Raw genomic sequence first — 25,069 nt, forward strand, 5'->3', positions numbered from 1 at the left:
GCTCTTTGGAAAACCATATATCATGTCCACCCTTTACACATTTTCCCCATATAAGGTGGTGTGTGCTGTAAAATCTCTATTGTACAGTGGGTGTGTGTAGATTCTGCGGGACAGTCATTATGAATTTCTTTTTGAATGCTTTTAATGTTTACTATCTCTAAGTCCTGTTAACAAGCCTGTTAAAATGAGGAGGCTTTTGTCATTCTGTGAAACTGGGTCTCTTATGTTTTGAGTCATTAGCGGGTAATCTTGGTCATTTTGATGATGTGTTTCTGTCTTCTGGAGATTATTTTTGGCTCAGAAGTATTTGCACAAGGGCAGCCTCTGTGCACGTGGCCAATGTGTTTAGAGCTGGCTATAAAAAGCAGGTGAGGTAAGACGGGTGTTGAATGTGTCCTGGAGCCAGTGAGCCACTGTCTAGAGTCCAGTCAACGGTTTTCTCCTAACCATCTTTCCAGGCTGTCCAAGGACAGACTGCCAAATCACAGTCATGTTTGTTTGACAAGAAACGCATTTTCTTTTCTTTTTTGCTTCAGACTGTCCCACTGACATCATCTTGAATAATCATCTTGAAGTTTTTGGAATATTTATACGGCTTTTCAAACTAAATACATTTCTTTCATGTTACATCTCAGGGGTTTGTCAGCATGATTTATAAAACAATTTCTGTCGGTGCAGTGTGAATTGGCCTTTAATGAGTTATTAGAGGGTACTAATGTCACTGGACACCAGTTGGTATTGTGAGGTGTGTAGAAGTAGCTGTGTTAAAGGGATAGTTCACCAAAAAATGTTGTTCCAAACCTGCATAGCCATCTTTCTTCAGGAGAACAGAAAGGAAAAGATATTTTGAAGAATGTTGGTAACCAAACAGTTTTGGTGCCAATTGACCTCCATTGTTTGTGCAAACAAACACTAAACATTTCTCTTAATATCTTCTTCTTTTTTTCTTTTTTTTTCAAAGAAGAAACAAAGTAAAACCGTTTGGAAACAACATAATGGTAAACAATTTTTGGGTGAACTATCCCTTTAATGTTAAACAATAAGGAAAGGAACTCTATTTGAAGTAGTTAGGGTCGTCACGGTACAATTAACACAGTACAATTTCGTGGCTCTCGGTACCAATTTCAGTACTATAGCAAAAAACTGTTGAATTAGCCTATAAAAAATGTTGTCCTCGTCTATTGATTATCACTGTTAATCACTGCAGTTTCTGATTCAATAGCGCATTTAAATATGTTTGTCTCTCTAGAAACTTGGCAGAGATACAATGTTATGGCTAGATGCTTAGTAACAGACAGCCAATCGTGTGCCTCATAGTCATGTTCTTTACACAGTAACACAATCAGTAATGTGAATTAAGATAACCCAGGATTCCGTTTACCCAGGGTTTAGAAATCCGAAATCGTCCCCCTATACCCTCAAATAGGGCGTTATTTGAAGGGACAGCCATTTGTGGTGGTGACCATAGTGGACGTTACTGAGTGCACCCATTCAATCCCACATTGCACTGCAATAATGAGTGTATAACCGATGTATGCTCAACGGCTGTCCGAATTTGTTCACTCCTTTTCATTCACTACTTCAAGTGAACAGTACTAGTGGACTAACGTAGGGAATACTGAATGAGGGTTTAGGGCAGGGGTGGAGAACGTTGGTCCTGGAGGGCCACTCTTCTGCAGAGTTTAGATCAAACACACCTGAACAAGCTAATCAATGTCTTCAGGATCACTAAGGCTGCATTTACACTGCAGGTCTTGATGCCCAAATCCGATTTTCTGACTATATCCGATTTTTTTGACGACCCGCTTACATCATCTTTTAAAAGTGACGCGTATCCGATTTTTGCATTTACACTATACACTGCTGAAACTACCAAATGTAGACGCTCTGACCCGGAAAAGGAAGTAAAACAGCACGAAATACAATGGATGCAGATGCGAATAAAATTATCCAGTGTTTTGCTTTCCACAATATTTTTAAAAGTCATTAAGCTTTTTATCTTACCACCGTAAGATAAAAAGCTTAATGACTTTTAAAAATATTGTGGAAAGCAAAACACTTTTCCACAACCACGAGCGCTTAAAACCGTGCCTCCCCATATCTCGTGAAATGTCTTCAAACACGGATTTATTTCTGTAACAACCCTGCATTTTTGCCTGCACTATCTCTTCGCCCCAAACACTCAAAAGACACGAAACCTCCGCATTGCTCCACTGTGTGTATCCTTCGTCCTCCATCGCGCCTATAATAAGTCATGTGATCTCAGTTGTGGTGTCCACCTGAGTTGACGTCACTTTTTTAATGACGTACGACTCGCATTTACTGAGGAATATCCGATTTGTCTGCTTACATGGCACGTACGCAAATGCACGTATCCGATTCATATCCAATTTTATTACCACATATGAGTGAGGCCTGAATCCGATCTGAGAAAATCGGAATCCATGCGTTTTTTTCCTGCTTACACGTTCGGGTCATATCCGATCTGTGCCACATGAGAGGAAAAAATTTGGGTCACTTGAACCATGCAGTGTAAATGGGGCCTAAGGCTACAATCAGGTGAGTTTTTTTCAAGGTTGGAGTTAACTCTGCAGGACAGTGGACTAACGTTCCCCACCCGGTTTAGGGGGTGATTTCCGAATCAGCCCCAGTGTAAACTATTTCAATGTGAACAACCCTTTTGTGTATGGTGATGCATTGTTTAAAAAAAAAAAAAAAAAAAACCTTTTATTTTCTTTTTTTGATGAAAGCTGTCTTAAATGAATTTGTTTGCCTGGTAATTATATTAAAATGCTGTGGTCATAGATTTTGTAATATGTGTGTGTGTGTGTATGTGTGAGGGAAGGAGGCAGGGAATGAGAAAGTGATTGATCTGTCCAATGTGCATTCAGCTGACATTTGGTTCTGCAGCCTTCTTTCAACACTAATCATAAGAGTAAACACAGCTGGGACAGGAAGCTCTGAAATAAAGTGCTGCATTTCTAGGACAGCCTGTATTATTCTCAGTGATGGATATGTGTAAAGCCTCAAGCCAGAGGTTCATCTCTTTAAATACTTTTTCTTGTCTTTTGTCTAAATCAAACTATATTGACTGATTATAATGCCTTGACTGACTGCGGGCTTGAGAAACCCTTCAAAACAGTTCACTTGAATGGAGCAAACGTCTGGTCTTGGTAGGGGAGCCTGTATGCATGAAGACTTTCTAGGTTAGTCCTTATTTAACCATTTTCCGCCGGTAATTAGATGCATTTTCAGTGATCTGATCACAGTGGTCAATCAAAGTCCATTACTGTTTCCACCTGGTATTAACAAACATTTCAATTTGTGTTGAGATTTCATTGTGACACCCCCCTCTTATTTCATTACATTCTACTTCAATTTTGCAGGAGCACCGAGTACAGCATATATTAAATGAATGAACCCATGTTACCCATGCTGTGCCAAAAGATTCACAGCAGACGATGAAGATCAGACAATTTTATATGATGCATTGCAGACGTGACTCTCGGCAGGTAGCTTTAATAATGGCCTCAGCAACTTAACTTCTGTTATGTTTGAAAAGAACAGAGGCAGTCAGTGGATCAAGCTCTTGTGGACTTGTTGGTGACCACTGAGCTTCAGAAGGACTATAACGTCAAATAGTTCAATAAAATAGTAGTTCCAAAAGTGTTTGCTATGGTACTGAAATTGGTACCGACGAGAATATCTATGAAACTTTACTGGTATTGGTACTAACTACTGAAATTTTGGTATCGGGACAATTGTGATTGTGATCGTGAAAGCATGTTTGTAGCTATGGGAGGCCGACATTCACTTGTCATTTGAGAAGCTTTCGCCTAATCCATGTCAGCTCAGCCTCTATTGCCTTAAGACGTGCCAGGAGAACAAAGCCTTAGATGCACAGGTTATAGAGAGAGATGGTAAACCATAGGGTGTTCAGGAGGATTCGCCCCTCCTCTAGCTGCTTAAGTAGCGGTGATTGTAATTCCTCCCGGCCGGGACTGGGTTTGAGTGTGTGATTTGCCCTGAGGGATTAGATTCTGAGGGTCATCACTATCCCACCATGCCTCAGACTCAACAAGCCTTTTGTTGCACTCTCCAGATGGGCCCTTTTGGACTAAAATGTGAGGGGGTTGTGGTGTTCCACTGCATATAATGCCACCATTTGTTTCTGCCATATATCTGTGCACTTGTTTCACCGCTTATAAGTATTACTTATTGGTTTCAGTAGAGCTTTCTAGCAAAGGATTGGAACTAATAGATCTGCCTTCTCAAAGGACTCAAGGATTGTTACTCGGTTCATTCCAGTCCAGCACCATATCCTTTAAGTAGAACAGTGTTGAGCCAAACACACCTAGTATTGTAATGAATAATCCACCTGTTATCTGACTGGAAGCAGTTTAAGAAGGCATCCAGTTATCCTTCTTCACAAACTCCGTTCTTCACATTTTGGGTTAACCTCCAAGTAGCTCCTGACAGGAAAATGAGTAATTTTCAGAAAAAAGAGATTTATTTGTCCTTTAAAAAGTGCTGTAACCCTGTGGTCTAATGGCGCATGGAGACTTGTGCCAGTCTGGAAACTTTGGGCTCAGTTGTTATTATTTTGGTTTAAAACTGATTCACTGGTTCCTAATGATGCTGTTAATTATAGCTATGAACTGGTTTGTGCCATCTTGTTTTCAACTCTGCACTGTATATTCTTGGCTAAATTTAAGTCGCTTAATCATATAATTTATTCTGTGATTCTGTTAAAAATCTGCTGGATGACTGCATTTTTTACTATTTATTTATGCCATAGTGGCCGTGAGTTGGTGTGGTCTTCATTAACAACAAGCCATTTCCATCCCCCTTTGTTAATGAGTAGTGTCTTTTTTGACTGTTCACCACAGGATTCGTTACTTCATTCACACCTAGGCATCGTCACAACTGGCTCGTTTGGAGCATTTGTTTCGTAACCTGCCATGTTTTCTTCCTTAGTTTCATTTGGGCATACATTGTGCTCAGATCCACACAAACATAATCAGTCACAGATTGCCTGTATGAGGTTGCCTCAGCCCGAAAATGAACTCTGGAGCATTTCGGTTGTGGTGAAAAAGAAATCCGACCCAATGGAGCAATGAATCAATAATTCATAATCATAATTCATAATGGGAAATGCATTACTTAAAAAGTAGCAGTGTCTGTTTCTGTGGGTGTGCACATTTGTTATGACTCTTTAAAACCAAAGAGTGCTTCTTCATCTTAAAATGTTGTCTAAATGCTCTTCTTCCCTTGATTCTCATTCTAACAAAAAAAAAAAAAAGCAAACCAAGAAGAAAATTCAGCATTGTAACAATAATCAATGTTGACTTCTGGTCAAGACAGCTACAAGCGTGAACAAATGGTACATGGAGCAAACACTTTCTTGTCTTCTCTGTGAAAGAACAGTTTGACCTGTGCTAACCTCTCAGCGCTCAGGCATCTGTTTGTCTGCTCAGTTTTTGTGCAGAACAGCATCAGATGTCCTGTCCTGTAGGAGGAAGATATGAGAAATGAAGGCACTCCATTGCTCTTTTACAAAACTTACCAACAGTAGACATCGTAGATGTATAAAAGTCTTAAATGAAAAAATGTATCTCTTTAATCTAGTATTTGTGTGTGTTATTTATTTTGTATGCTAGTCAGGGGCGTCGCTAGGCCCTCTTTAGGGGGGCTTCACCCCCTACCAACCTCAAATTTAGGACCTCTGTGATTATAAAGCCCTGTCTACGGCCCTGTATTAGGCATAAGATCAATAATAAATGTGTAGCCTACATATTGTGAATGCATTAAATAAACTTAATTACCTTTAGTAGCTTTCAGTAAATAAACGCGTCTGAGAAAATGATTCATAGGCAAAATCAACCTATCAGTTGACCCTGTTTACTTTCTTCACTGACAGACAAAAATGAAAAGCCTATATCAGTCAAAGCTCAGCTTTAGGAGGGGAAGAGACAGGGCAAGATAAAAACAAAGAGAAAAAGAGTGTGATGCTGATGAAGAGAGAAAAATAATCAGCTGCCCACTATCCAAGTTTTTTGGCCTTCAGAACATCTTAAAATGCACATATGTAGATCAGAGAAATCAAAATTTTCAGTTATTATAAAACCGTGCCTTTGCATCGTAATGAAAATGGTTAATAGTGATCTTTAGATCCTAAACTAAAGTGTTACCTTTTTTATATATATTTTAAAAATCATATTGGGGGCTTAGCCCCCCTAAAATGAAAATCCTAGTGACGCCCCTGATGCTAGTGTATGTAGTATTGCGCTGTTAGCGGGTCCCGAATCAACGCAAGATGTCAGCAGCACCATATTGAGACATTGGCGGCTTCACTTTTTCTACAATGGAAGAGAGTGAAGGTGCGTCGTCCATCTTTTTTTACAGTCTATGGCAGCAACATGTGCTAGCGCCATGTGCTGTCTTTGTGGAGAGATGTTTGTGTCACGCTGTCTACGAATGACACCTTATGAGGTTCCTTTGAAGGCAGCAAGGTTTTGGAACAGGGCATATGTGTTTATAGCACGAAAATGTGTTTTTCTTTTGTGTTGAAAGTCTAATATGTAGCTGCACGATTAATTAATTGATTTAAACAAACACCCATGCAATCTTATTGGTGAATAACTTTTTTTTTTTTTTTTTTTACAAATATCTGTTATATTGTTCTGTGTATGTTCCAAATTTGTCACATTCACAACAATCTCCCTGTGTCTCTGTGGTGTGAAACCTGTCCCGGCTCCTGCAGTTTGGCTCTGATCCGCAGTCATTTATAACTCACTGACGCAGAGCAGTCTGGATGTGTTTGCATTCGAAATTGGTCTCATTACTGCTCAGTTTTTGAGGCTGATACCCTGGAGATCAATACATTACATTCCCCTTGTAACACAGTATACTATCAAGCATGAAACATTCTGTTAAAATCACTACTCATTTGTACAACATGGCAGCAGTTAGCTCTATATAGTCGTGTCTTTTCCTTTATTACTAATAATAAAATATTATATTTTAGAATATTTTGTACTGCTGCCCAAGTCCAGCCATATCTTTTGTGTAAATTAAATGTCTTCTCAACTAAAAAATAAAATAAAAAATGGTGCTTGTTTTGGCGAATTTACCCCTCTCAGTCTTTGCTGTGCATGTTAGCATGAGTGGATGCAACAAAGATTCTGATGCACAATGAAAACATACTGTAGCTTTCAGAGTTCAAAACTTCCTCCCCGTTCCCAAAAGACCAGTAAGCTATGGCTCATTACAAACTTTGTCAAGTTTCAGACAGGTACAATATTTATTTAGTAATTAGTAGTTATTTTTATGAACAAAATCGTATTTTACAATATGATGAATTTAATTTCACTATAATGAATATATAAAACGATATACAAAAGTTACTTTTGTTTTAGTTTAGTTATTTTTAAATAAGAACCATGATGCAAATAATTCAAATAATAGGATGAATACAATATAACAAATATTTAAATTAAACTTTCAGGTGCAGTAGGTTTATTTAACATGTAAGAAATACTACAGAAATTAAATAAATATAAAAAAAAGTGCATCGTCTTCTCTGTACGAATTAAATATAAATTGATTCTTATTAAAGATATAAAAGTTGTCTTTTGTTGTTTGAGTAACATTAATGTCACAAACGGCAGCAGGTATATTAGACTTCTGTCACTTTAAGACCGAATGCACGGACAGAAAAAACTGACGTGTCCGGTTTGCTTTCATTTAAGATACAACTCTGATTGGGTGAACCCAGTGTGAAACGTGAGCTAAATGAATAATTGTTAGCCCAGGAAAATGATCACCAGTGTGAAACGTGAAGCAAGATAACCCAGGATTCCATTTACCCAGGGTTTAGAATGACCCAGGGTTAACTGTCAAGTGTGAAAAGCCATGAATGATCTCAGTCACAAAGAAACCATTGGGTTTCTCCTGTATTAACCCCAATCCAATGTGATTGAAACAAGATAATAAATCTACAGTACTGCTGGCTTAGGTTTCATTTCTCACATAGTCAAATCTGATCTCATTTGACTCAGAATTACTGCTTGAACCTGTCAAACATGCTTGCAGGCCTAACTGCTGTATATTAAGCTTTAAATGACCACCACAGAAAAAGAAGAAGATGTCTTAGAATAACATCCACAAAAATAAACCACATTTATCCAGTGCAGCGATGCAGAGTTTAGATCCAACCCTAATCAAGGATTACCTGAAAGATACCGGCAGGTGAGTTTTTATCGGGGTTGGAGCTAAACTCGGAAGAGGAGAGGTGTTATTGTCATCTGTCTACTGGTATCTTACACTGCAACCCGTAATTAATCAGGCTAAATCAAGAAGAAAAAAAATGTTCACCACTGCTTCAGATTTCATCTCCATTAACAAGATGGAAGAACAAAGACAAGACACTATAAACATCTAAAGGCAAATTTTCAGACATACTTTAGGACCTGGATTTGACTACATTTGTTAAAGGAATGTTCATCCTTTGAGAGAAATCTTTTAATTCAAAATGTATCATGACGGTTGATTTTATTTTTATTAGCCTGGCCTCTAGTGAAGTGTTATGGCTGTTGTACTGAACTGAATGACAGATTCAGCCTGTGAGGAGATGTTTTAAAGATACATGAAAATACCGAGCTGAAAGAAGAAAGCTCTAACGGCTCTTTACAAATAGATCCAGCAGTCTTTAGAGATGAGCCATGCAGTTGTCTGTCTTGGTGTGTTAGTATAACATCTAACCTTTTTGGCTCTGGGCTATGAGGTCACGTTACTGGCGGTCCTCATTACTGCTTCTTGGTGCGTGTGTGTTTGTGTTTGTTTTTGTTCGTGTGGACCCAGTAATTAACCCAAACTCAATGCTTCCAGTTTCCAGTTTATTCCAGTTATTCTCAGATTCCAGTTTATTAATAGTCATTGTCCCCACAGCAAATTCAGAATCCTGAAGGTAAACAACACTGATATATGTCATTTTAAGCCACTTCTATGTGAAACACAACTGTAAGTGTTTCCATGCTACACTCCCTTCCACCATTGTTTGGAAAAACAGATAGTTCTACTCCAAACCATTGGTTGATCTACAAGTTAACATGTCGAAAGGCTCAAACAAACATTTTTCAAAGGTTTAAAATTGCCTCAGAGTCACACTGGTTACACTCTTATACCAACAAATAGCTTAAAGTTGTCTCTGCACATAAACAAGATTACATTTTGTAACACCCCAAACAATTACACAAAGAATCACATGTGTAAAAAGGATAATTTGACAGCACAGAAAATAATTTGAACTTGGTAAAAAGCGTGATCTTTCAGACTCTAGGGTGCCTTTGCTCTCTCAAAAAGAAAAAAAAGAAAAAGACAATGAATCACTCAGTTGGAATGCTGGAAAATGCAGACCAGTATCAGACCCTGGTTTTGTTCATTGAGAATGAACAAAGTCCCTCAATGCCAGAACAATTACCGTAACTTTAGAATGTTTTCCAGAAAGAATCTCTGAATGAAAAGTCCGAATGTCCTATAGGCATGTGAAAGTATAACATTTTCATATCAGTAAGTTTTAATAACTTTTTTTTTCATAAAGCAAAAAGAACTTGGAACATTTAAATGCAATAAAACAGGAAACAAAATGAATAAAGTAACTAATGTTTCAAAAAGATTAAAGTTGAAGGATTAGGTCACTTGAGAATTAAAATTTCCTGACGTTAACGGTCTGTGTTTGGTCTTTTACACATTTTTGCTCCCATTTCTCCTTATCTATCTTCAATTTGAGGTCTTGTTCCCACATGGCTAATCTGGATGTACATGACTCCTGACCTTACTATAACATGTTGTATAAACAAGATATGTGTCCTCCACTTTGGCTTGGTTTAGATACACATTTCTCCAGATTAGTTAACTCTGGCTCAGCAAATTCTTGTCCCCGGGCAGTACGTATAAAATTCCTAATTTGCAAATATTTATAATTGCTAGAACTTGAACTTGTCAGTAATATCAGTAAATGACATTAGAACGCCATCTTTAACTTTCCACACACCGTTCTCAGCCCAGAGTCGAAAGCCTAAATCCTTTCGAGCAGGTATCATTCCCCCATATTGGGCTAAATACAGATAAAGACTTTTTCCTTTAGATGAATTCGTACTTTCGCCCAGACATTTATCATGTTCAGTACTATTGGATTAAATGATATTCCACTCAAATTTTTCTGTAACATTTTTGTATTGGCTGAATAAAGATACAAGTTAAAAGGAATCTTAGATTTCACAAATTCATTTTCTATTTCTAGCCAATTAGGAGGAGCACTTGCCAAAAAATGAAACATTATCTTGGAGGCCTAATAGTATGATTGAATATTTGGGAGTTTCAATCCTCCTCTATCGTATGGTAGGTAAAGCAAAGATGTCCGGACTCTTGGGTGTTTATTAATCCAAATAAACTGGATAAACATTCTTTTTAGGATGGTGAAAAAAACATGGATGGGAACCAATGGTTTGAAAGTCCAAATTGCAGTTTCAATGCAGCTTCAAAGGGCTCTACACGATCCCAGCCGAGGAATAAGGGTCTTATCTAGCAAAACGATCAGTCATTTTCTGAAACCAAAAACCAAACCAAAAACATATCATATACTTTTTAACCACAAATGTTCGTCTTGGACTAGCTGTGATGCGCCACACATTACGTAATTACGTTCAAAGGTCATGCGTGTGACGTATGCGGAAGTACTGACCTAGTGTTTACAAAGCGAACGTGCAATGACTAAGTCAAACGCCCTTTAAAAAAAACCAATTAATACATAAAAGGTAAAACATCGATGTCGGACAATTTTGAAGTTTGGAGGAGAACATTTGATTTTGACGAAAATGAGAGGATGAGTTTTTTGCCCTATCCTACAACCTATTTTAAAGCCTGACCTTTCCAACATGATGATTACATAATGCGTGAAGTCGTGGACGTGCAAGATGAGCATTTGTGGTTAAAAAGTATATGTATTTGATTTTTTTTTAGAAAATGAATCTAAAAAATCTTATCTTTGGCTAGATAAGACCCTTATTCCTCGGCTGGGATTGTGTAAAGCCTTTGGCCCTTCAACCCGTTGATAACAGTTGTCCGCTATGGAGAAAAATCCTGGAATGTTTTCCTCCAAAACCATAATTTCTTTTCGACTGAAGAAAGAAAGACATGAACATCTTGGATGTACATCAGTAAATTATCCAAAAAAATTTATTCTGAAGTGTACTACGTCCACATGTAAAATAAATATTAAATCTGTGTCATTTGATATTCACCGTAGTGAATTAAAAAAAATAAACACTTTTTTAGAACATGGAAATTTATCTTTTTTCTCCATGACAAGCTGGTGTCAAATACGGAAAGTTGTGGAACCCGTTTTGTTGACGGGTGACTGCATTGTTTCTGCCTTTCTCGAAGCGCTACCTACTGTCAGAGAGGGCATTTGTATTCTCATTCAGTCTCCTTCAGTCTTTCCGCCATGCATCTCGTCCATGTTGGGGTTGTTTACATCAAAGTGTGCATGCCTCCTTTACGCAGCATACAGACAGTATTGTTAGATTTAACTGGTCAATGGTAAAGAAGCAATCAAAAATCAAAACAAGTCGTAATTAGAATCCACGATAACATTACCATGCATGTTCATTACTGCGATATATTGTACCGAATATCAGCACGTCTACTTTCAACTTGTTTTGATGGTTCTCATTCTTTTTAGTCAGTAGTCTGTCACACATTGAGAATGGCAGAGCAGAATAAATGATTACCTCTGACTTTTATTTTTCTCTGATTCCCTGTCACGTAAAGCTCAAATATCAAATAAATAGCAAATTAAGGGTTTTTTTTTTTTTAAGTAGGAGGACATGTCCTCTCCAGTTGTAGTAGTTGCTATATCACTGAATTTAACCATTAGGAAGAAGCTTGCAGATGGTAAGGCTCCTTTTTCCTTGCTCAGCGACTCCCTCTGATTCCCCACCGGCTGTGTAAATGAGGCTTGAAAAGTGAATGAAAAATCATCTGAGACACTGGCAAAATCTCCCCCAGACCACATCAGACTCACCATTGATTTCAATGAACTCCAGCACCTTGACATGACAGATTGCTCGCCAAAGGACACAGAGCGAGTCGGGTCAACCTTATTCAATTTAGTGGTTTAAGTAATACGATTTAGGTTCCCTCCATGTGTAGCGTGCATGTCAGTGGAGATAGATTGCAGCAGGTGTGGGCTGTGGACAGGTTTAATCGATATGGGCACAAGGTTTTTACACTCCTTTAATATCAAAATATGGTTCCCTTTATAAGTATCCATGCGTGTTCTTGTCTTTTCCTCTTCATTTGTCAGCATTTGGTCTTCCAGCACTCTGTTTTATCACTGAACCATCACAGATTCATCTTTTGGTTCAAGTGTTCTGAGTGGACACATCTGCAACAGATTTGCCTTTGTGGCAGTCGTTGCTTCTCATACTCTGTTTGGCTCCAGAGACCAGAATGTCTGGCAGCGTGATTAATTAGAAATGCACAATGTTAGCTTTTTATATCCTTTATTCCAGTTTACTCATATTTCTTTGTCTCTTACGAACCGTCCCTAACAATCATGAGAGGTTCTGCAGAGGTTTAATGATATAGCCTGATGTGCACTGATGTTTACAACTGTTGTCAATTTTGGCAATGTTGCCTTTGTCAGTGACTTACTGGAACTACATGATAGCTCTTGGGATCACTGCTGACATTTAGGTCTGCTATACAAGAGTTTTAAAGAGCAAGTTCCTTCCAGCTACAGAGTCTAGTCAAGAGGGTGATTTGTCTCTGCTGATCTCCAATGTGTGTTTGACCGCTCTCATGAACTATACAGACTGACAAGAACACAAGTTGATTGAAACAAAGAAGTTGGAAAAGGAAATGCAGTGACAGTAGTGAATACATTTTTAGGGGATAGGTCAAGTGGAAAGTAGAAGTGCAAGTGGATTGGTCAAAACGAACATGATGGTAATCTATACGACCCCAGTTGATGAATCAATAGTCCCTTTCACATAGCAATCCCGGTAAATTACTGTAAAACCGGAACAACTTTTCCGGTAAATATATGTTCCACACATGTGCTGGTCACACAAGCAACGGCGTTCTGTCTCTTTACCGGTAAGATACCATTCACACACCAGTACCAAAATACTGGTAAACTCTGTGATGTTGATCATAAGAAATGACCTTAAATCACTGAGCTGTTTTTCTTCATCCACCTAGATGAGGGGTAGCGCTTTAGTTTCATTTAGCCCAATTTGCCTAATTTTTTTTTTTTACTTCTGAGTGACAGCGGTCAGACGTCCGTCTAGCAGCAGAAAACTTACCGTAAACCGCTCCGACAGAGCTTTATGATAGCTTTCCGACAGACTTCTTACGTCAACACATTCAACTTTACTTTTAATGTAAGAGTGAACGTAGCCTTTTGTAAATTGAATGTGTCTGGCTTCTGGTGTCATCACCTTCCAGTTATTTTTAGCTGTACAAAAAACAGCTTGTTATGCTGTTTGATATTGCAAAATGGTATTACCATAGTATTAATGTATTGTTGTAATTATAAACACACAGGTTTGTAGCACAGATAGTTTTACTATTTACTGCACTTTGTTATTCTTCTAGTTATTTGTATATGTTTTGGTTCTGTTTAGTTTCAGTGGGTCTTATTCTCTAAGCATGCGTTACTTTGCACAGTTTTGTGTGTGAAATCTGTGTACAACATTTTCACGAACAAATTATGATTTACCCAAAACTTTCGTACTAAAATGTATTTTAAATCAACAAACGTAAGCTGTCCGCCATATTGGAACAGTCAAAGCCAGTCTGTAGCCTAAATCGTATGTATTCATTTTACACAGCTTTTTGTTTTCGTCCTCTGTTTTGTTGACAGACCACCGACTATGTGCCTATGTACAGTGTGTTTTGCCCATTACCATTAAAGACGGTCGGGATGGCTGGAGTCTAGACCATTTGTTCCATTTAAGGTTAAATACTGATAAGATTCATTGGTCTATGAAGCTTGTGTTTGCCAAACTAATGCGAAATAGGCAGTAAACCCCGTCTCATACAGCACTACAGAAAACTACTTGTGAGTTCTTGCTCTCTTTAATGTTGGCTTGTGCACTTTTGATTATGCCAACAGATGCTGTTAATGAGCTTTGTGCACAGCCCAGTAAAGGCCAAAATCTATTGTTCTGCATGTAATTAGCAGGATCATGCCTTTAGTGAATATGTATGACCTTGTGTCCCTAATCCCCACAAAGACATTTCCCATTTCAAAGGCACCAGCTCCTTTAAACAATTTATAATGGAGACTCTCATTGTCACCCTGATCCTCTTTACTCATTCTGCTCTTTTGTTGTTTAGCTAATCACCAGTCACTGCATGAAATCCTTTAAAGCGTGATCTACTAATTAGGATCATCCACTGAATGCTTATCTTTATAAAAATAGTAAATTGTAGAGGCTCTACAGAAAAGTAGATGTTTACATCTTATCTGCAATAGAAGTGAGAAAAGTCATTTCTGTCCTGTCCATGCTTTTCAATAAAAATTCGTACTGAGCTAGCCATTACACTATAATTTTGAATCGAAATACAAATCGAGGGAGTTTGCACACTCTGAATATGGTTGACTTTCATAATGAAGCATGGGCGTAGGTTTGGTCTCAGTTAATGGCGATTTCCTTTGTCATTTCAGACTGCTGGCAATACAGAATATCATAATACAGAAGTGAATCTACTTAATCTCATTATATTGTATCCTGACCCCGATACACCATCCTGTATACTGTCAATAAAGAGCTAGTATAACTGTATAATCTCAAAAATGCACTCTCAAAAAATAAACACCTGAGACTGTGTAATGCTGAACAACCAAACATTTTATTTAACATAAATTATTATTATTTGGAATTTGGATATTATCAATCAAATAATGATTCATTATATTTGAATAACCAACAGTGTTAACTTTTGCCTTTTTAACATTGCCAACATGTTTTTCCAGCACATGTGTCTAGCAAGTAGGCTACACTCACAAATACATTACAATGTAGAAACGAAAAATGTCTCAGATGATCCACTGTTTATGACTGCAAGATTCTAAGTTAAGGTAGGCTAATTAACATTCAGTGACTTGCTAACGTAGCATTCTATCATGATAGCGCGACTTCTATGAGTCTATCCGTGCTGCACACCCCTAATTAATGCTCCTAACCTTGAAAGATTGCAGAAGCTAGGTTTAAAGTAGAACTCCGGCGCAAAATGAACCTTTGGTCTAATTACACATTGTTACCTAGTCAACCGTTATCTGAGATTTGTTTTCATGATTATCGAATGTAAATAGTTTTATCTCTAAAAACAGTTTAGCCTATAAAGCTAGTATAACGCTAGTATATTGGGCATGGAGTAATGACAAATAAAAATCGCTTGTTAATACCACTAACAAGGCTCAAAATAGCCCCACACTAACACGGTAGCATAATGAGGGTCCCTACCTTCAAACCGAAGCATTGAGAACTTTGTCAGTGTCCAGACAGTTTAATAAGAAGATATTTTTTACATAGTCAACTTCGCGTATACAGGCAGAAGCCATCTTTGAAAAAGAGTCTCTACCAGTTGATCTACGAACGCCGATCCAAGTGCGCTGGTAGTTGCAAACGAGCTATAAGTTGTGATAAGGTGAGCGCGAACAGCAGGCTTGGATCGGCGTTCGTAGATCGACTGGTAGAGACTCTTTTTCAAAGATGGCTTCTGCCTGTATACGCGAAGTTGACTGTATGTAAAAAATATCTTCTTATTAAACTGTCTGGACACTGACAAAGTTCTCAATGCTTCGGTTTGAAGGTAGGGACCCTCATTATGCTACCGTGCTAGTGTGGGGCTATTTTGAGCCTTGTTAGTGGTATTAACAAGCGATTTTTATTTGTCATTGATCTATGCCCAATATACTAGCGTTATACTAGCTTTATAGGCTAAACTGTTTTTAGAGATAAAACTATTTACATTCGATAATCATGAAAACAAATCTCAGATAACGGTTGACTAGGTAACAATGTGTAATTAGACCATAGGTTCATTTTGCGCCGGAGTTCTCCTTTAAAGGTGCCATGTGGAATGTGGCACCATACCATACCAAATGGGGGCAGTATACCTCCAGAAAGTTGGCCTACTCTAGTCTGTTTTTTAGTTTCGGGTTGTTAATCTTCTAAAACCGTCAAATCGTCCGCTTTGTCCCGCCAAAGCCTATTTTGATCGGTGAGTGATGTAGAATATAATGACTGCTGCGCTTGACATGGCTTATAACGAGCAGAGAGAGAGAGAGAGCGCCCCGGCCGCGCGCTCGCACTCTCACGTCTTCAAACAACACGAGCGCAGTCCTCCTGCTCTCTCTCTCCCTCGCGCATACTAATCAAATCAATTGACACGATAGTAAGACCGCAGTTCATTTGGAGATTTTTAGAGATTAGAGACTCAATGAACAACATCTCAACACTAAATTATAAAGGCCGGTCTCATTTAGACGCGATTGACATCAGGTTCAAGTACGCATGGCCGACACTGGTATTACGACACCAGTCGGGCCGGCGCTAGTAATTTAGCATGCTAATTTAGGTTTATATCTCGGCAGCACTATAACTTGTCAATTTTTTAATGACATCATTGCACTTATTTCTTCTCATTCTTTTGATGCGTGTAGCTTATTTTTTGGATAATTTTACCTCAATTTTTACATAGGGCACCTTTAACTGTAACAATATCCTGGGTAACCAGGATCACCAGTTAATACTATTTTCCACAGTAGAATCTGCATTTGAAAGCCTGGTCAGTCACTACTACTGCTAGTTATTTGTGTGGCTAGTTATTTTTGCCTAGCACTACTTACACTCTGCTTTATGAAAAAGCTTCGTATGTCCCCTTTCTTCTTCTTGGACATAGCTGATCTACAAAGTACAAAAAGGGGCAAAAAAAAACGGAATATTAAAATGTTTTACTCTGGCCTTTGTATATTGCAGGCAGAGAGACAGCCCTGGTAACTTACCGTTGGCGTCGTCACGCGCACACACACACACACACACGCACACACCACCCGCTCGCTGCCAGTGAGTGCAAGCACAAAAAGTAGTCCCGGCCCGCGCGTGTTGTAACCATGCATTATAAAGCTATTTCCTTTTTTTTGACTCAACTAATTTGAGTTAACCAGCCATAATAATGCAGGATCGTGCTGGGTAGCTCTGCTCGCATTGAAACCTCAAACTTCAAAATCAAGCATAGACAAAACTAAGAGAGACTGATTGCTTAAGTTCTACAAGGAAAACCTTAAAGGTACACTGTGTAACTTTTGATCCTCTAGTGGTTAAAAAGCAAAACTACATGTATTTTGTGGAGGAACATTGTTTTGGTTGTGCTTCGCTTCTGCGTGACTGTGCGGATGAGTATGACCCTTCACAATGGATAATGCTTTACAATGAACTCTGCAATTTATCTGCTCAATAAAATACCTTACTCATCTGCTGAGTAATAAAAACGAAAACGCCATCTCTGCGTCGCTTTTACAACATTTCAAATCCATCAGTTCTTGCCTTCTTCGAAAAGCCAAGCCAATGTTGATTCTTGTTTTATTACAAGCTCCGTCGCGTTCTCTTTTTCCCAGCAGACTCTCCTCTGTTTGTCATTTGTTTAAAAGGGTGATTTTCCCAGTGGTTCAAGACTTCAAGCTCCTTGTCAAGCTTTCTCGCTTGTTGTGACAACTAACCTACGCCATTCCCAGCAACTTTTATCTATCTACAGATATGACGAGACAGTCATGCACGGACCAGTGACGTACGTATGGATTTTCACATGAAAACCATCCCGCTAGGTCTAAAATATAAAAACTTATAATAGGCTTACCATAGTGAATCAGGGTAAGGCAAAATCACGTTTTGGAAGAATAATTGATGTTGTATTTACTAATTTTTAAAATGTTGTTTATTTTGAACAAAAAAAAAAAGTTTGAAATAAGTGTACTTTTTAAAAGCAGTTTTAAATACATATAGGGGAAAGCATATGTCCTTAGGTTCTATAACTGGGGGTCACCATCTTATCACAATTTTAAATCAGTCTTTTGCATTCATGCAAAGTGTGATATGATTTTTTAAATGTAAAGTATTCATGTCTCAATTCATATAAAGTTATAAAAACAAGATGAATATAGACCCAAATAAATTAAAATCTTTTGCTAATAGCGTTACTTCATATTTTCAGCCATAAGAAACCAGATTTAAACACTCCTTGGCAATGAACTCCTGTGTTCAAACTTGTCTAATAAGCTGTGATCCTGTTTTATGAATTAGCCAGTTTGAATTAACTTTTTGTTTGATTGAAACTGAGAAAGAATGTTTGTTTTTAGGGAGCATGGTGGAATTGAGGGCTGCCAGGAAAATACAACATTCCTTGTACATGTTTATAAGGGTTTACCTAGAAAATAAAAATATGTATACTTGTCAGTGCCATCCAACCTCACTGTAATCAAATTTTGGGATTTTGTTCCCCATAGAGTTGAAAATGAATCCATCTTTAACCCCTCCTCTTTTACCCGTCCATTTCCCCCATTTCTCTGGCTGCCCTCCCTGCCGTCCCGCCTCTCAGTGTGGGGGTGATGGTGCTATGCAGGGTCAGATAACACTGTGGACACGGGAACATTCGGTTAGCATTAACCCTCCATGGGAAACTGCGGGGGTTCAGCTTCTGTCCTCAGAACAACAGAGATGTAACTTCAGGTGGATTTCTTAAGGAGTTTATGCTATACCAAAGAAACAAGAAGCACTGGCTTGACAGACATCAGCTTTTCCCCTCACGCCGAAGCAGTGCTGTCCAGAGCAGGAGTCACTCTCCGTCTGGAGGGAGTTTCCACGTGTGCGCATGTGCTTTTGTGTGAGTCATTTTGTCTCTTAAGTGTGTGTCTTTCTATGAGAGCTGATGTTGAGATCAGACAGACTGGATTCTTCTTCCTTTTCAAAGCATTGTAGATTAAAGCTTTTTCCCAAAGGTAAGGGAAAGGTGTTTTTGTCTGTGTTTTTCAGCCTTGCCTTTGTAGCCTCTAACTGGATTAACAGAAGAAAAAAAAAACAGGCTGCAGGTGTAGGCTTAGTGGCAGACTGGTGCTGTTGGTTCACTTTAGCTTATTGCTGTCTGAATCATTGACTGTTCATTGAAACTTCATATGCCTTCAGTTCTTTTTAAACTGAAGACTCCTGCTCAGGACAGGTCTGTGATTTATTGAACTGTAGTCAGTCAGTGTGTTGCACAGATTGATTTGTCTACAGTACGTCAGAAAGATTTAGGAGATGGGTGGACTGGTGATGATCAAAGACTGTCAATATTTCTGTTATGATGTTGAAATATCTTATCAGTTAACATTTGACAGGGATGTCTTGAGTACAGAGACATAAAATGTGCATTGAGACTTTGCTAGGGCATTAAATCTACACTGAGAGTAGGATAAACCGATTCAGAAGAATCTGATTGATCTATCATTCGCTTGTTTAGGCCATAATGTAAAATAAAGCTCAACAGTATTATACCTGCTAAAAACATTGGATCTAAACATGTGACTCCTTTTCATGTTTCACTACATGTTTTCGGTGAAGGTTACATTTAGTCTTAATTTAATCCCTTTTTAAATTTTCTTTTCAATATGTATCTTTCATTTAGTCTTCCATTTATTGCAGAAAATTAACATGAGCAAATGAAGTCAGATATGCAAGTGCTGTACAAAAGTGACTGTCTGATAATGATGGAAGTGTTTATGTTTCTATACACAGTTCGTTCAACTTCTCTGATCTTTCTTAAAGCTTGTAGAGCGGTGAACCTGTATAGTCAAGTCAAGTCAACTTCATTTATATAGCGCTTTTAACAATGAATTGTTTCAAAGCAGCTTTACAGAGATAAACATATAATTTAAGGTAACAGATTGTTTTGGCGTTATAGCGGTTCTTAAATAATGTTACTTCCAGCTAAAGTTAACTTTGATTGATTCACCTCCGTCGAAATGATCAGACTTTAAACGCGAACCTGTGATTAACACTGAAGGCGTTCACATGCTCATTCAGAATTCTATAGTTATGTGCTTTTTAAAATATGTGCGCAGGTTTGTAATTCATACAACCCAGCCTAAACAAACTACTTTTCTTGCCTATAAATTTTGATACAGAATTTTGTTTTATTTTATCACTTCGGGGTACGCGAGCCGGAATTCACAGCGCTTTATCTGTATATATGATATATTACTCCTAAGGGTGTAACGATTCACTTGTTTTCTCCATGCATTGATCCCAAATTCTGCCAGTGCAAATGCATCGATCTTGAACATGGATTATTTGAATCGTGACTCATTTTTTTTAGTCAAGAATAATAGTTTGTCTTTTTCCTTTTCTTACTATGAGACACATTAGAACAAGCATTTACATAATACTGTGAATTCAATAAACAAAATCAAGTTGAATCATTAATCAAAATCAAATCGAATTGAATCGGTGTGAATTCATCAAATCATTCCTTAATTAAATAAAAAACGTTGAGTTAAGTACTACTTCAGAATATGACTCCCAACTAGGGCTGCACGATTAATCGCAAAACAAATCGCAAAAATCAAACCTTTCATTGAAGTAAACCACATTATGAAATAAATGTTTTTCTCCAATTCATGTTGGCCACAATTATTGACACACCTTAATTTTGTACGAGTAAAATATCTCTGAAGTATATTCCCATTAATATTTACATTTTTTTAGCACACCAGGGTGACTAGGAACATGAAATTGTCTAGCTATGACTTATTGTTTCACAGGAGTTTAAATATGAGGAGTATAAATATGATCACAGATGGAGAATTTCAGAGATTAGTTGAGTCTTGGGGTCAGAAAGCCTAAAAAATATATATATCAAGCAACCCCTACATCACCACATATTGTTTGGGAGGGATTAAAAAAAAAATCCTCCTCGCTCCTCCAAAAACAAACTCCTGCATATTCAGTTGTCAGACACGACTGGAACTTCAAAAGGGACCGGATTCTGTGGTCAGATGAAACAAAACAATAACTTTTTGGCAGCAAACGCACTGAATGGTTTTGGTGCAAACAGGGATAAAAAGTACCCCATGCCTACGGTTACATATACTGCTGGATCTTATATGTTGTGGGCCTATTTTTTTGCTGGAGGTCCTGGACATCTTGTTCAGATAAATGGTATTATGGATTTTTGCAAATACCAACACCTGACTGCCTCTGCTAGAAATTTTATAATGGGCCGTGGTTAGATCTTTCATCAGGGCAACGGCCCAAAACAAAAATCAAAATCAACACAAAAATTTGTCACTGAGCACAAAATGAAGCTTCTGCCATGACCGTCCCAGTTCCCTGACCTGAACCCTATAGAAAATAAGTGGTCTGAACTGAAGAGAAGAAGCACCAACATGGATCTGTGAATCTGAAGGATCTGGAGAGATTCTGTATGGAGGAATGGTCTCTGATCTCTTGTCAGATGTTCTCCAAACTCATCAGGCATTATAGAAGAAAACTCAGAGCTGTTATCTTGGGATAAGGAGATTGCAAAAAGTATTTAGGCTAATAAAAGGGTGCCAAGAATTATGTTCAACATATTTTGGAGAAAAACATTTATTTCACATTGATTTACCCCCACTTTCAATTCTTTTACTTCAATGAAAGGTTAGATTTGAGCAAATTTTTTGAATGACAGATCAAAAGGATAAACAATGCAGATTTATTTTTACAGCCATCTTTGATCATATTTGCCAGGTATGCCAATAATTCTGACCACAACTGTATTTTTTATGCGCAGCTTGTCAGTGACGTACAGCTCTGTAAACGCTGCTCCATCTGAAAGCACTGCGAGTTTGAGTCACTTATAACGTGCATTTGAAAAAGCAACATGTGTCAAACATGTTTCCAAACATGAGAAGCATTTATGAACCTATTGTCCAACAAAAGACAACATTTAATAACTTGTTAGTTTTTACACTAAACTCACTTCATAATGTCAGTTGGGTGTTTGAAAACATCCTTTTATGAGCTGATGTGGCTTCTTACACAGATTAAGGCACACAACATTATTATTTTATAGTATTCTATACAGTGATAAAGGCTATGTCGATTAGCATTGAGCTTTACTTTATTATCATGAAAATACCCAAGAAGGCTTAAAGAACTCAGATAAACCAGATATTGTTGTAGTCGTGTGTTTATTAGTCATGTTTAATCAATCAAAGCATTTCAATCTTCTTTTTATTCAGCTACAGCAATAGCATGATGCCCATAGGGATTTCCTAGAACGACGAGCGTTTATCGTACTTATGCAAGGGATATTTGGGATTTCTGCGCAAGAGCGCCCTCTGGCTTTCAGATGGAGCAGCATTTACTACTGATCACAGAGCCGTGCTTCACTGACAAGCATTAAAAAAATGCAGCCTTTGCCAGACCGCGTGCGGTTTAACTTCGATTCATCATGCAGCCCTACCCCTAACCCACCCTGTTCTGCCCCTCTAAGGACAAAAGTGAAATGCTACGCCTACATCTGAACACTGTTGTCAGCTGCTGCTGTCAAGTCTCGGGACGGTAACATGATGAGGGAGAAAGTGATCTGGGGGCTGCATGTCTAATAATAAAGAGTTCTCTTATGTAACAGCAGAACATAAGAGAACTATGACAGATAAAGTGTAGGCTCTTTTGCTTCTGTTATGTTCTGCACGCTAGTTATGTGCCTTTTGCATGGCCACGCTTTTGGTGTCAACTTGACATTAGAGATTGTTCCATCAACTGTGTGTTCTCACATGAACCTTTTGGCATGTGAAAGGTCTTTAAATGCCGCCTTAACTTTTTTCACATTTTTCATTAATGATTGTAAGCCACATTGTCACTGAAATACTGTTATTTACATGTCTCCTTAGCGTTTCTGCTTGAGTTTCTGCCAGCTTTAACCACCAAATTGTAAAAGCAACAATTTAAATTGTAGTTAAGGAAAATTATCATTTTAACTTTAGCATTGCACTGCGACAGGCTCATTTGTCAGACTAAAGCCTCTGTGTGAAAAAGCAATGAGCATATTCCTTCCTGCGCGTGTTGTAGTAGACACTCTAATTGGCATTGATGTTAAGCAGTGAATTGGGAGGTAAAAGAGGGGAGTTTTAGGCAAAGACAGATGTTCAAATAATTCTGGCCTTAGATCTGGATCTATAGCTTTCTTCCAGTAAGCTTCAGCAATCACAATATCATAATATAAGCCTTTCTCAGGCTTTTTTTAAATCAAAGTTCCTATGACGTTTAAGCCTTGTTTCAGCTAGATGTTGTAAAGAACCAAATAAAAAAAAATGACACCAAAAACATTGTATATTTTAGCTTATGTGCAAAATGATACCACAGCGCGATTGCCTTTACCCCCTTGAGCAACAACACCACCAACATTTTCTGGTAATGGGGGATCAGTCCTGTCTAGGAAGAGCATTGGAGAAATTTTGGCCCATTTCTCCATAACAGTTCTTCCACTTAGTGACTTTTGTTGGGTTTTCCAACATTTCTGTGTGTGAATGAACTGCTATCTTTAGATCTTTCCACAACACTTCTAATGGGTTACACTCAAGTCTAGCCAAGCTAAAACATTTTTTGTGCTTTAAACATGGTAGACCTTATATGTTTAGGGCCATTGTCTTGCTGCAGTGTCAGTGTTTTAAGTGTCAGTTCCCAGACTGACAGCTTTATATTGTCCTGTAGACTTTTTCAGTTTTACTCTGGTTCAAATCATTTTACTTCCACCACTGTGCTTTACAGTTGGAATTAGGCTCCTATTATTGTACGCAGTATGTGGTTTTCTCCAAATGTAACACTTCTTATTTAAAACCAAGAAGTTCTCTGGACCCATGAGACCACAGGACGTTCTTCTTACAGTCCTCGGCCTCATCCACATGTTCCTTGGCAAACTTTAGATGGGCTAAAAGTTCTTTTTAGAGAGCAGTGGTTTCTTCTTGCAATCCTGCCATATACTGTAAAATGTGTTTTGTTGACTACCTAAAAAACGGAGAAAAACTTCACAAATGAAAACAAAGTTTTGTTATAGTTAATTGGATTCTCTTCGCAATGTATAGGTTAAACTGAAATGCTTTCACAACTTTCTACAACCACGGAGTTACATGAATTCATCTGTGTGTTATATTCATTAGTGAATGTTATAGTATAGCATGACTTCTAGGTTCAATCGTTAGCTTTGATTTGTCAGTGAATAAATTGAACAAACAGAAAACAGACCGAAAGTATGGGGTCGGTAAGATTTTCTAATGTGTTTCAAAGAAGTCTCTTATGCCCTGCAAGACTGCACTTATTTGATCAAAAATACAGTAAAAACAGTATTATTTGGAAATTATGAAAATGATTTGGTGATTAAGAAACATTTCTTATTATCACAGTTTAAAACGGCTGTGCTGCTTAATATTTTTGTGTAAACCTAATGTTTTTTTATATATTTTTTTTTATTCTTTGATAAATAAAGTAAAACAATTCAATTGAAATTGAATTTTTTGTAACCGTGACCTTTGGTCAGTATAATGCGTCCTTAAAAAAAATTATTGTTGAATAAATGGTTGAATAAAATTAACTACTGTAACCCCCAGCTCTCTCTGGAAATTTCTATAGTGATCTCTGAAATTCACTTGATTCCTGATCTCTCCTTCCGCTAATGAGGATTTAACCTCTCTTAATAACTGTTACGACATCTCTTGGCTTGTATACATGTGTTCTTAGAAATGTGTAGGACACTGTTTTCTTAAAGGGATTGTTCACCCAAAAATGAAAAATCTGTTACTCAACCCTGCGTCGGAGGGTGTATTGTTTCAACTTTTAGTAAGATTTTCCCATCCACTAACCCAGCGGCTGGGTAACACAAAAACTACCCAACAGGCTCAACCCAACATTTGGACAGAAAAAATAACCCAGTGGTTTTTTTTTTTTAGAGTGTAGGGATGTGTAGCCTGTGTTAGTGTGGT

The 25,069-nt window shown here is 37.9% G+C and overlaps 1 protein-coding gene across 5 annotated transcripts in view; it reads left to right on the forward strand.

The window, feature by feature from the left end:
* tiam2a (TIAM Rac1 associated GEF 2a) overlaps positions 1-25,069 on the forward strand; it is a 122,286-nt gene that overhangs the window by 20,463 nt on the left and 76,754 nt on the right. Inside the window, exon 1 of one of the 5 annotated variants that reach the window (XM_056255907.1) lies at positions 18,723-18,954. The exons of the other annotated variants lie outside the window; for them this stretch is intronic. The gene's annotated coding sequence lies outside the window, so the exon portion shown is untranslated. Of the gene's footprint in view, positions 1-18,722; positions 18,955-25,069 lie in introns of those variants that run through there. 5 annotated transcript variants of the gene reach the window in all.

The sequence above is a fragment of the Rhinichthys klamathensis genome, unplaced genomic scaffold, assembly GCF_029890125.1.
Source record: "Rhinichthys klamathensis goyatoka isolate OS25496 unplaced genomic scaffold, OSU_Roscu_1.1 h1tg000123l_1, whole genome shotgun sequence".
Lineage (NCBI taxonomy): Eukaryota > Metazoa > Chordata > Actinopteri > Cypriniformes > Leuciscidae > Rhinichthys > Rhinichthys klamathensis.